Here is a 14151-nt window from a genome sequence, read left to right as displayed (position 1 = left end):
GAGGAGGCTGCTTGCCTCATTGATCTTGCCTGTGACTGGGTAGGTAAGTGGGAGGAAGCCAGTTTGGCTTCATGTTGAGGTGACTTTTTCCAGTCTAGATCTGAGATTTTGGTGTCCTTCTCTTCAACTGGTTCAGTTCAACAGTGGGATGTGTTGGGACTGGCACCTCAGAGAGACCCGAATCTCCCTTACATTTCAGACGTTCTGTAAAGCAAGTGGTCAGGTACTAGACAGGTTCTTAACTTGCCCCGTCCCCTTGCTGATGTGGAACTCCTGCATACATTGCTAATAAAGTTTAATCTCCTCAAATTTACAAACAAGCTAAAGCAATTATAATCATGGTTAGTAAGTTTCTGGTTGTCTCTTGACACTTTTGATGGTTTGGCTACATGACTTCTCACAAAGATCATGACAGAAACTTTCTACCCAAGCCAAGCTGATAAACAGAGCCCTGGAGACTGCCCTCATATCCTGTACATGACTCAAACACGACTTCTAATTTCCTCAGCCCCTGGGAAGATGACAGTGCACATCTGCTTTATTAAATTCTGTTGGACCTTCATTATATTTTCTTAGTTATTTTTTATTACTTCCAATCATTCTTCTTGCTCAGGACATAGAAAGAGAATGGTAATCCTGTTAAGGTGACAAATACTGCATTTTTCTGCCCTCTCTCCAAGACGATGTTAATTCATCCATTCATCCAACCATCCAGGCATACATTCAGCTCAGCATGGCTTTATTGGGAGCCATCTCTGAACTAAGACCTGAGCTGAATCCTGAACGTTTAAGCGTAAGTGAGAAACTTGCAGGCCCCTTCTTCAAAGGGAGTGCGATCTAGTGATGGAGCAAGTCAGTAGACAATTGCAATGATGTGTAATGAGTGTCCCAACGAGGAAATACATACACATATACACATCCTTCTGAAGATAGAAAGCAGGGGCACTGAGGACACCATCCTCTGATACCCATCACCTTTGAGTAATGATGTTTAAGTACAAAATTTGACAGTTTTTGTGACTCAGGCCATGAATGAATTTCACCATTGCATTTTGCATCCTTCACGCACCTCATTTACAAAATCTTAGGCGACAGAATTGCTGGAGATGGAAAATCAGCATCTAATGAAAGGAATATTATTAACGTAGTGATTGCAATATACATTATCTTAGTTAAGCCCCACCACAACCCTGTGAAGAGGCCTATCATCTCTGCTGTACGGAGACCTCAGGTTACAAGTTACAGTTAAGTAACTTGCATATGATGACACAGCCGATGAACAGCAGAAACAAACTACAAAAACAGGCTTGTCTGAGTCCAATTCCATCTTCTCTCTATTGTATTGTGCAATAGAAAAATGTCTACAGAAAGAGCAACTCCACCCCTCACATTTTGTCATTAAAAAATAATAAAATCCTTATTGGGGAAACAATGACAAAAATGCGATAGGAAGAATGTTAGTGGTCTAATAATATTAAGAGGCAAAAAGCAGGTGTTATGGGCTGAATGTTTGTGTCCCTCCCCCCAAAATTCTTAAGTTGAAGTCCTAGCCCCCAATATGATGGTATTTGAGGTGGAGACTTTAGAGGGTGATTAGGTTTATATGAGGTCAGAAGAGTGGGACCCTCATGATGGGATTAGTACTTCTATGAGATAAGGAAGGGAGAAAGATGGATCTCTCTCTCTCTCTCTCTCTCCAGGAATATGCACCAAGGAAAGGCCATATGAGGACAGCAGGAGAAGGTGGCTGTCTACAAGCCAGGAAATGGCTCTCCCAGTCAACAAATCTACCAGCACCTTGATCTTGGACTTCCCAGCCTCTAGAACCGTGAGAAATAAATGTGTGTTGTTTAAGCCAATCAGTCTGTAGTATTTTGTTATAACAGCCCAAGCAGACCATGACGGCAGAAGATGAAATTCAATACTATCATAACTACGCAGCACAAACGTACAAAACAAAGCAAAAAATAGGGGGGAACGCCTTAAAAAAATAGGGTTAAGCCGCTGCCTTCGGCTCAGGTCATGATTCCAGCGTCCTGGGATCAAGTCCCACATCGGGCTCCTTGCTCAGCGGGAGCCTGCTTCTCCGTCTGCCTCTGCCTACCATTCTGTCTGCCTGTGCTCGCTCTGACAAATAAATAAATAAAATCTTAAAAAAAAAAAAAAAGATGTTAACCCTGTTCTCTCTAACTGATAAAAATACTTTTTTCAAACTTTTCTATATTTTCTAAAATGTTTATAAAACCCCTCCTATGAACTCTGATGGCTCGTAGGGTAATGTTTACTGAGCCCTTAACTCTATGCCAGGATCCGTAATTTCAATTGGTCCTCACAACAATCACAAGATGTATGAATTCCTCAATTTTACGTGAGGGAAAAGTGAGGACAAGAGGAGTTAATTCATTCGTTGAAGATCACATGTCTGGTAAAGGACTTGTGTATTCATGTTTTGATACTGGGAAACTAGTAAGCCTAAAGAGGGGGGTTCCAGAGTCCAGACCACCCAAGGGAGTAAACTCTGCTTTGAGGACATGGATGAATTCTTTTTTTTTTTTTAAAGATTTTATTTATTTATTTGACAGACAGAAATCACAATTAGGCAGAGAGGCAGGCAGAGAGAGAGGAAGGGAAGCAGGCTCCCTGCTGAGCAGAGAGCCCGATGCGGGGCTTGATCCCAGGACCCTGAGACCATGACCTGAGCCAAAGGCAGAGGCTTTAACCCACTGAGCCACCCAGGTGCCCCAAGACATGGATGAATTCTTAAAGACCACTTAGTAACTTCTTTCATCCCTGGGGCCTCCTTCATGCTTTCTAGCTTTTGCTTTCTGTGAACTTTCTCATTGGCTGACCTGTCAAACCCCAGGACCCCAAGGTTGGAAGGACCAGAGAGTCCATCTGGCCAAATGCCCTCTGTGAGGCTGAAGGCCTTCTTTAACCTCCCTAGCAAGGGGTACTCTAACTAGCCCTTGAACGCATCTCCAGGAGGATGCTGCCATTAACACCAGCATCCCCCTCTCCTCTGGGACTGTGCTTTCACTTTGAGGGAATTGACAACAACCTCATTATCTGCAGAGAAAAATAAAGCAAATACAAGGCTGTCCTTACTTCGCTCTCATGGAAAAACGATTTTAATGCGCCGGAGTAAACTGCTGGTCCAGCACACTGAAGACATATTAGCATCTAGCTATGGCAGAGAATGTTGCTGATACTCAGCCAAGAAGCATCTAGCATCAAGCCCGGCTGCCTCTGACCACAGGATTCTTCCTCGGTCGGCTCCTGCTCCAGTCCTCCACATCTCGGCAAACGAGACCTGCCTCCTAGCATTGCTCAAGCCAGAAACCTAGGAGTTATTCTTGTTGCCTCCTTCTTCCTCACCCCCACAGACAATCTGTCACCAAATCCTGTTGATTATACCTCCAAAATATATCACAATTTCATCTACTTCTATCATCTACTCCTGTCCAAACAACTATCATTTCCCATCTGGACCCCTGATCCCACTTTCACAATACTCCCCCCAAACACACACACACACACACACACACACACACACACCCCACAATCCATTAACCATCCAATACCCAAAGTGATCTTTTAGAAAAGGATGCTAGGTCATATCACTTTCCTGCTTAAAATCCATAAATGGCTTTCCATTGCCTTCATAATATCATTAAAAATCCTCTTTGCTACTTCTATGGCCCCTGTGATGGTCCCAGACACCTCTTGGTTTCATCTCACACCACTCTTCACTGCATTCCTCATAGTTCAGTGTCAACAGACAGCTTTTGTTCCTGCCTGCCTTGGGGTTCTCATCACCCACCATCCTGGAATACTTCCCCTGCCAACCTATGCATTTGTAGAGCACCTGAGTGGTTCAGTTGGTTTAATTGTCTGCCTTTGGTTCATGTCATTATCTCAATGCCCTGGGAACGAGTCTCGCTTTGGGCTCTCTGCTCAGCGGAGAGGCTCTTTCTCCCTCTCCCTCTGCCCCTCCTCCTGCTTTTGCTCTCTCATTCTGTCTCAAAGAAATACATAAAATCTTTCAAAATTTTTAAAAAAATAAATGCATTTGCAAATGCTTGGATACGTGAAAAATATGATTCCCCCATTTTCAAGATATTTAAGAACATACCAAGATGTTAAGTGACTTGCTCTATTTCATAAGAGAGAAAGTCAAAAGCTCTGTCTTCTGAGTCAACACTTTCCTTCAGATTTTATCCAAAGAAGAGAGGAGGCAGGAGAAATATGGAGAAAGGGAAGCAAGAGCTAAGGGAAAAGAGAGAAAGGGAGAAGAAGGGGTATAGGCGGAGACCTTACCCACTGATGGGGGACATACTGCCTGAAGGGAAGAAAACAAAGGAGCTAGGGATTTCCTCACTTGGCCTAGGGTGGTCCCCAGGAGCTGTGAAAGGCACATCAAAAGCCAGCCTCAGCTCTCTGAACCCCAGAGCTGCTCTGAGTCACTTTCCTGCTGTCAGATTCTGGACACAGATACTCTCTCTGGGTGATGGATCCTTCTGTAAGTAAAGATCATTTAAGAAAACCAGACCCACTAGCTGCTTATGTTTGCTGGGAATAGAAACGAGTGTGCCTTTTCCCTTAAATTGTTCTTATGCAATTTAAAACCTTCCTGCTTGCACAACCTGAAAGGGAATTATTAGACCCCAGATTATTCTTCTTAATCATTCTGCAGCTTTAAAGTTTGCCAGCCTTACTTATTTAGTGGGGAGGATGTGGGCAGGGCCACATGATGTAAAGCAAGGAACAAGACCATGATATTCATCTCAGGCTGCAACTGACAGCACAGAGCCATGATGGCCAGAAATCACAGAAACCTCCTCCCCTGGCCAGGGGCAAAGGCTGGTCCCTGGTGGTCTTAGCCACATTTTGCAGGCCGGCTAGTGCCTTTTGAAGGAGTGGCTGTTTTGAACACAGACCTAAAGCAGATGCTAGGGTCAAAACCAGTCCGATATGTATCGAGTGCATAGTAACCTTGACCAGCTGTAGCCTGAGGCAGCAAGATTTGTTACCCTGCGCCAGACCCTGCGCCAGACCCTGGGTCCACTTCCTTTATCTTTATTTCATTTTATTTCAGATCATATCATCCTTCCAGCAGCCCTCAGAGGTAGGGATCGTTAACCACCACTACAGATGGTGAAATAGGGACCCAGTAACAAGTACCTTTCAGATGCTCCCTGCTAGTAAATGCAAAACTGCAATTCCCTCCTGTTCATTTTCTACCCCACTGTTCACTGGCTACTCCAGCAAACATCACCTCTGCCTTTCTGAGAATCTACCTAAAGTCTTCAGTGATCAGACAAAGGAGAAATACAGACAAAATCCCCATGGAGGGGAGCCTAGCGTGGGCGTGTGGCTGTCCGGACTCTCCCAGGAAGTACCTCAGTGACTCTCGGCTGCCTTCCTGAGGCCCCGCAGCCAGAATGGGAAGATGTAGACCACAGGAGAATGTGGGGAAGGCAGCCCCTGCTCTGGGACTAATGAGGTGTGACCACTGCACTCCAGGCACTGGAGCCATCCAAGGTCTCTGGAACCTTTTATGGCAGGTCCACTAAGCCTGCAAATCCTAGCGTCCATAGTATATTTTCAAAGGCTTAACCAGCTCAGTAAGAAGAATGCCCTGGAATCTTCACTAATTCAGTGAGGTCTGTTTCCAAGACATGGGGCTTAGAGTCCAAGAATCTTACTGAGTATCATCTGGGCTGCTTAATAGAGGAAAATCACAGCAAGTTCAAGGTGTCGGTGACTGTGATGGAAATGGGCTCTAGTGAGCATGAAATTAAATCAAATAAAAGCGTGGAAAACCTTGAAAAACCCCTTCCTGTCTTAAATGAAAACCACAGCAAATGTATATGAATAATTCCTTGATGTCCAATTTTTTTCTATCAATGTAAATCCTTTCAAAGGGTTAGAAGAGTTACGGACAGCATGTGGCCTTTCAAGCATACCCTCACATGTAAATAATTAACACAGTATCTGTACTGTCAAAATTATTTTTACAACTACGTTTAACTAAACAATTTTTTTTAAAGAGGTCCTTGGTTTTCTTATGAATGTGATAGAAAGTAATCCATGGCATGGAAACAAACATACATGAAACATACTGTGGAAAATCACACACAATAAGTTCTCCAGTCAGTATGAACAAAAAACAGCAATATGATATTTTTGTTGATACAGAACTGTAGTGGGTCTATTTCATGATACTTTGCAGGCTTCTGAGATGATGAAATTCTTATCCCATGAAATAGCCTATGTCAAAACAGGTAAAGATACATCAAAATCTGTTCAGTTTGATTCAATAAACATTTGCAGAACACACATCTGCCATAGGTGTACCAGGAACTCTCTCAAGTATTAGAAAGAGTCAAAGTTGAACAAGTCAAGTCACTATCCCCACACCTGCCCCCACCAGAGCTCCCAATGGGGGGGGGGGGTTGAAATTGCAGGCAACAATTTCAAGTGATATATTTTCTCAAATCCCTGAAAACAGGATGCATCTTGCCATCAACAGAATGTCAAAATGTAATTGGCAGCAATTTTTCTTTCTTTATGGCACATAAAATAATGGAAGAACTTACTATCCATGACAATGAAGCTTAGATTCAGTGAAATATGGTAATTATTGCATAAGACAGAACATAGTGCTAAAACAAAGAGGTCTAAATTTTCCTTTCAAACCTAAATGTACCTTCCCTCCCTGGAAGAGGGTAGTTCAAAAACTTAAGTCCTTAATGGTAAATAAGGTAGGAATGATTATACAAAAACACTTAAAAATTGTTTTGTTCGTCATAATAAAACAATGAAAATGCACAGCTATTTTATAGAACTTTAATTACTAGTAATTGGTATTCTACAGTTCATTTCTGTTTGCTTCCTTGAAATTTTTCAGGATCTCCTCTTTTCTGGTCACAATAAAATCTGTTTTACATACCTGTTGATAATATGCATACTAAGAGCAGTTTTATTTTCCAGAATTTGGTGTGTCACTCAAATATTCTATTTCATCCTGAGTGCATGGCTCACAGTTACTACTCAGTCCATGGGCCATTGATTTCCCAGAAATGAAGAACAATGTGAATGCTTATTTTTTTTAATAGCACTTTAAGTAGGCTCCATGCCCAATGTAAGGGCTCGAACTCATGATCGGGAGATCGAGACTCGCATGCTTTACTGGCTGAGCCAACCAGGTGTCCCTAGAACAGTGTGAATGTTATAATGAGAAGCAAACAACAAACAAAACATCAGGGGGACATTTTTTTCAATATCTTCAGCTTAGTGTATCTGAGGGGTATTTCTCAATGATCAAATCATCCCACTAGTTTTCCCCTCCTCATATCGTCCAGATAGCCTATGCTTCAGTCACAGCAGGTCACTGCAAATCCCTAGCCCTGCCTTGTGTTGTCCTCGCCTCATATTCTTTGCTCATGCCTTTTTTTTCCCCTTCCCCCTGGAATGCAAGTACTTTCCCTCTCTCTACACTTGGAAAACTCTCGCTCAACTTTCAAAACCCAAGGTTGACCTTACTGTTTTCTCTTAGGCTTCCCCAGGAAAGAAGAATCTGAGACCAGGGCTTCAGAGACTAATTTATTTGGGAAGTAGTCCAAAGGATTATGAAAGAGAACTGGAAAGAGCATGCCAGTTAAGGAGGGAAAGTCAATTCAAGAGTAAGTTATTGCTTTGTGAACAAAGGGGCTCCATCCTACAGGGATTTTCTCCCCATCGGTCATCCACTGTCTCATGGGGTATTAACACCCCTGCTTTTCCAGACTGTGCATGTGTGCACTTTCTGCTGCAGAAAGTAGATGTATGGTGCCGTCAGGTTACACCTGTGTGAAGCTGGTTGCCATGGAAATCACTGGAGTAAAAAGTGACCTAGAGAGGATGAGAGGCAGAGCACAAGAAGGCACAGAATTAGCCTCGCCGCATCAGATCTCCATGGTTCCGGGCACGGACCTCTGCTTCATGGCCTTTGTTCTGTTTCTTCGTAATGATCCATTTATATATTGAGTATGGATTTCTTATCGGTGGTGACCAGATCTTGTTCACATCAGAGGCTACTGAACCCAGCAGCGACAACAGCAAGCAGCATATGGACTTGGGGCCCCTCAATGTGGTAAAAACACCCATGTTAAATGAATGGGAAATGTTAAGACAGTCGGTTTATTTCTCAGGTAGTCGGTATGACTGTTCAAATGAGAACTTGGGATGTGGTGTGAAAAAAGGAGAAATAAGTCAAGTGACTCAACACAAAAACCAGCGTAGACAAAGAGGGACTCATCCGTGATCCTGGGAAAGAGGAATTATTTTAATAAAAGTATCAGTTCTATTTTGTAGGATATTTTTTTCCTCAGGAAACCTGACAAAAGAAACATCAAATAGTGCATGTTATCAACCACTTGGCATATAATCTTAAAAAAATTTCAGTGAACTTGTATTGCTAATATCTAGGTTTAATCTCGGTGGACCCCAACAATGACTCCCTGATTCACTCAGAATGTCCTTAGAATGACACGGACAGACACGGACCTGTGGCCCGGTGTCTGGCTGGCCTCCTCCCCTCCTGCTCTCCCTTTGCTCACTTTCCTCCACCATCCTGGCCCCCCCAGGCACACTCCCACCCAGGGCCTTTGCAGTGGCTGTTCCTTCCACCTAAACACTTTCTCCTGACATCAGCTTGGCAAGACTCTGCTCAAATGCCACCTTCCCAACAAGGCCTAGGCTGAACCCCTTTTTTAAATGTTTTTAAATTTTTTTATTTGTTTAATTATTTTTTAAATTTCCTTTCAGTGCTCCAGAATTCATTGTTTATGCACCACACCCAGTGCTCCATGCAATACGTGCCCTCCATAATACCCACCACCAGGCTCACCCAACTTCCCGCCCCCGCCCCTGAACCCCTTTTTTAAAACCTGTACCCCTTCACCACTCTGAACTCTCAGGATCCATATCCTGCTCTACCTTTTTTCCCCATTATCCATAATACTCAATCACCTCTAACCAATATATAATTAATTTATAATAATTTATTAATATGTAATATATTAATATAATATATTAGTTCATATATAATGTATTAATGTATTAATATAATATATTAATATGGTGATTGATATATAATAATTCATTGATATTAATTGATTAATTGATTAATATTATGTCTAGTGTTTATTTTCTCTCCCCCTTCACTAGGAAGTGACTTCTATCAGGGTAGAAAACTGTCTTTTTTATTTATCAGTATATCCCAAGCATGAGAATAGTGCTTGGCACATAGCAGGTACTCAGTAAACACTTATTGAATTGAATGAAAGCTCTTGAAGCTTTGAGATAACAATGTGCTTTCTAACATAGAAGGCATATTGTTCATTCAAACACTGGTAGGGCCCTTACTGTGTGCTGCGTGTGGATAACATGGACATGATTCCTGTCCTCAAGGAGGTCCCAGGCTAGTGTGGAGGCAGCTACCTGCCAGAGTGCTGGGCCCCTGACACAAGCATGCACTGTGGATCTGGGGTCGCAGAGAAGCGAGTTTGTGTGAATGGGCAGGAAGATAAGCAAAAGCACAATGCTGAAGCTGACTTTACAGCTAGAAAGGGAGCTACCTAGACAGCCAAGGGGAAGGACCCTGGACTGGGTTTTGTGCTCACAGACTCGACCATGTGCGAGCTCTAGAACTGAGTCAGCACAGGTTTACATTTCATTTTACGCAGCCCTTCAGCATCAGCACAGACTGAATTTCCCCCTCAAGTTGGAGATTTGCCTTATGCCTCCCCTCAATCCCCTCCAAAGTACAGGCAGCATACACAATAAAGAGGCAGGCAAGAAAACTACACAAGTCTCTCATTCACTCATGAGAAGGGACTCTGGGACTCTGTTTAGGTTTATCATTGTTCCTTTGTCTACTGCGTTCTGTATTTTTTGTCAGGATCATAATGCAATTGTTATATACATATTGTTATATACATATATATGTATACATATATATATATATATATATACTATGTATATATACCTATATAGAAATATACATATATATGTAAATATATAAATTTATATAGCTCTCATTTAAAATATCCATTGATTATGTGTTTACAAAATAAGTTTTCTATATTCAATTAAAAAAAAACTCTGGCTTTATTTTTTTCTAGTTGATTCACTCATTGATTAGATGGATAGTTATTAAATGGTTATAATGTACCAGGCATTGTAGCTAGAGGCTGTGGATACAAAGAGGAACAGAAACATGCTCCCCGCCCTGAAGAAGACTTTAGTAGCACCATAGGCAGACGGTGAGAAAATAAGAACATGGAAATGTTACCTGTGGTAGGAGAGAAGGATTTAGGGCAAGAGTCACAAACTGCAGGTCAGATGCAGCCCACGTAAGTGTTTGGTTCCATAGCGTTTTTCAAAACTTTGAATGGTTTTTCACAAATTAATCTTGATTTCTGGCTTGTCTTCAAAGAAAAGAATCAAAAGACCTGACAACTCTGAGCCCGAGTTCCAAAACGGCAACAGTGGACCAAAGCTGAGCCAGAACCAGCCCTTTCAGAGGGAAGGAGATAGGGAAAGGAAGGCAGAGTGCCCCTGCGCGTGGAGGGTTCTGGAAGACAGGTGGGGAGTGTCACGCATTCCAGGCAGAGGGAATATTTTGTTTACAGTCCGTACTTAACTAAGCAGCCAACCACATCCAAACCCATGCAGACTTCGACAATTCCATCCCTGCTTTCCCTGTGACAGTGTTCAGAAATGTCTGTGAAATGAACAAGAACACGATCAAAGAATTTTACTTCTGGAGGAGATTATTTCATAGGTCATTTTCCAAATGAAGACGTGGCCGTCTAGAGGGGTTGAGTAACTTGCCTGGTACAATGCTAACAGAAGCCGGTAGCTGTTAACAGACTGTACCAAAGGCCTGAGGGAACAGAGGGGAATGGCAATATAGAACAGTATAGCTGGCATCTGTTGTTTTCCTTACCCAGCATCCATTCTTCCTCCCTCTGGAAATGGTACCCTTATTTTGCTCCGGGGAGCCACCACGCCTCCTTATTGAATGTGGTGCAGGTGGAACTGAGTCCATCTGGCTTCTGAGATGGACTGAGACCCGAGCCCGCCCACCAACACCCATCCTCCTGGAGCTTTTGAGAAAGAGGCATAATTCTTCCACTGGGGGTTGCTGAGAAGAAACAATGCAATTCTGAATGATGCTATTAGAAACTAACCTAAGACAGCATGCTGTAAGGAAAACAACGATAAGCTACAGTTCCCTGGGTAAATCACTTAACTGTTCTGAACCTCAGTTACCACATCTGTAAGTGAAAATAACAATTCCTTACCTCAAAGGGCTATAAAGAAATAATGTCTGTAAAATGCCTGGCACACAGTAGGAGCTCATTAATGTTGGCATCTTTTCTTTCCCTTCCGCATAATGTCAGATGGATGTAGCATTACTGTAATTAAAATGTAAGAAGTACATTGGCAGACGCTCCTTACAACATACTGAGAACAGCTTTTTCAGTAGCTACCTTATGTGATTTCAGGGAACTGGGGAGGGAAAATAAAATAAAATGCAGCTTGTTTTCCTGGAACAATTCAAGCCATTTCCAATGCCTGCCAAGCGTAGCCCTTAAGTCTATGTCTGCATTCATCTATTATCTCACCTCTGCATAGATAAAGTAGTTTTCCTCCCTGCTCACTGGCCATTTTCTATTTAAAATGGGAACTCTTGAATTCCTGGCAATCATTTAGCTGACAGTTTGGATCATAATGTAACAATAACATTAGTGAGCAGTTGTGTGACAGTTCCTGCTTTTAAAGCACTTTACAAATCTCAGCTAATTAGTATGATCGCTAACATGCCAGTTTTTTATGAATTAATATTGCAATTATACTTTGCTTTCTCAATAAAAATGCAGTGATCTTTTTTCACCAGAAATAGGGAGAAATTAAATGAATAAGCTGTGTCTCTAATGTCTTTGAACGCAGTGCAGTTAAAATATGAGCCAGACACTTTCTTGACTGAATGTTCCTCTAACTATACTTGTGAGGATTTACAGGTATGGTACCTCTTGACAAATCTATTTTAGGATCAATGAAGAAAATAAAGGTGTAATAGTGGACTGAGAAGGATTCTATATACCCAAGATAAGTTTCTAACCTTCAAAATACACTTTCTACTCATTTCTAGATTTACGTGCCTCAAAGAAATCAGAAAATTACCCGATTATGATTTACTCTTAAACCAATTCATGTAGTGTTGTGAAAGACCCTATTGCTTTTGTTGTGAATTAAAATATAGAGCATGTATGTGTGTATATATACATATATATGCATTAAAATTAAGTTAAAATTGATTATTTAATTAAAAAATAGAGTATGTATATATACGTACATACATACGTATATATAAATAGAAATATATATAAATATATAAATAAAATATAATATATATAAAATAGATAAATATATTAAAATAGATAAATAAAATATACATATATATACATACTCCATATTTTAATATATATATGTATGTACGTATGTATATATATACACACATACTCTATATTTTAATTCACAACATATTTTATGTTATATTATTATATTATATACATTTAATATATATATGTGTATATATGGAAGACTTGGGTTGGAATTCCACCTCTAGGACTCAGGAATCTAACTGTAACTTTCTGAACTTTGGTTTCCTCACCTCTACAATGGGGGATGGGGTGGGGTGATAATAATTAATTTGCATGATTTGCATGATTCTTGGGAGGTCCAAGAGTGATTCCACCCTATGCAATATGTGGGATACAACAGGAGATCACATCAGCCTTGACCAATCCTCTCTGTTTGTAATTCATCTTCTGCCCTTATTGCTCTAAAATTATTCTGACATTCATTCAGTTTGAGTTTATGGAAAGCAGAGCATCATAATGAGTTAAAATTTTTGTTAGGTATTATAAAGAACTAAATTTAAAGGGATAATTATGATGGAAAATAGGAATAATTATGAAAGTTCATTTTGTTGGGAAAAAAATCTAAACATATGATCACTTGAAAACCCCTTTGAACATACTATGAAACTGTAGAGATATCTCAGTTAAATTTAGTCATTGTGTCCTCTGTTCTTTGCACAAATTTAGCAAAAAGTGATATGAGGATGTATAACAGTGGAAAGGTGCCTGAAACACTTAGAAAGCTGTATGAGCATACTTAAATTGTTTCATTCATTCAGCAGTTAAATAAATCCTGAGCTCCTAAGACATGTCAGGCACCATTTTGAATGTTGCCAGTATAAGGACTAGTACAAGGACTAGCAGACAGAGCTTTTTTCCTTAAAGAATTCACAGTCTCATGGTGGAGGCAGACAAGTGAATGAACAGTTGCAACAATGTGAGCATAAATGCTCGTAGAGGCTACTCAAGGCCAATATCTAATTTCTTGAGAAGTCATAAATTCTTTGAGAGAAATGGTGTTTATCCTGCCAATATGATTTGTAGAGGGTGAGCCCTCAGTATAGGGTCAAAAGACCCGGATTCTGGTCCAAGCTCCTTCTTTGAGTAGCTATACATCCTTTGATAGTCATTTCAGTTTTCTGAGCCTCAATTTCCTCATCTGTAAAGTGTGACTGATGACACCAGTCCTCACTGGGTTATTGTAAAGATCAATGGTCATGAGAGTGAATCTTTAATTAATTGTAATGATCTCAATAAAGTAAGTTACATTCTTAAATGTTTTTTTCAATTTTAAAATAGAAGTTGTTTAGTACTTCACATAATCGCTGAGTGACCCTTTTCCGAAAGAAAGACGAAAAGAAAAGAAAGAAAGAGAAAGAAAAAGATAGAAAACCAGGCACCTGTCACAGTTCAAAGCAGGTCTGGCTTTGATCTTTTCAGCACTCCAGGTAGATATCCCCATTTTATCAATAAGAGAAGTGAAGAGCCAAGAACTTGTCCAAGAGCACTATCTCTTCAAAGCCCAAGCCTGGGCAACTTCCCAAGGTCTTTTACAAACCAACAGAAGTCCAAAGGACCAAACCTCCGGAAAACTGCGGAACTTTTCTCTGAAGGTCCCTCCTCTCCTTTGCGTAAGGGGCTGGACAAGGCTTCAGCCCCGCCCCGTGACTCGTGAGAC

General features: G+C 41.0%; 1 long non-coding RNA gene across 1 annotated transcript; it reads right to left on the bottom strand.

The window, feature by feature from the left end:
- Positions 1–7598: 7598 nt before the first annotated feature.
- On the bottom strand, positions 7599–13964 carry LOC132000934 (uncharacterized). The gene is made up of 3 exons (XR_009399497.1): positions 13874–13964; positions 11352–11465; positions 7599–7893 (listed from the first exon to the last, which is right to left on the bottom strand). It is a non-coding gene; the product is annotated as an uncharacterized LOC132000934 (long non-coding RNA).
- Positions 13965–14151: the final 187 nt, after the last annotated feature.

The sequence above is a fragment of the Mustela nigripes genome, chromosome 14 (assembly GCF_022355385.1).
Source record: "Mustela nigripes isolate SB6536 chromosome 14, MUSNIG.SB6536, whole genome shotgun sequence".
NCBI classification, from domain to species: domain Eukaryota; kingdom Metazoa; phylum Chordata; class Mammalia; order Carnivora; family Mustelidae; genus Mustela; species Mustela nigripes.
Note: the sequence above shows the minus strand (reverse complement) of the source record. Positions and strands in the feature narration are given on the sequence as shown.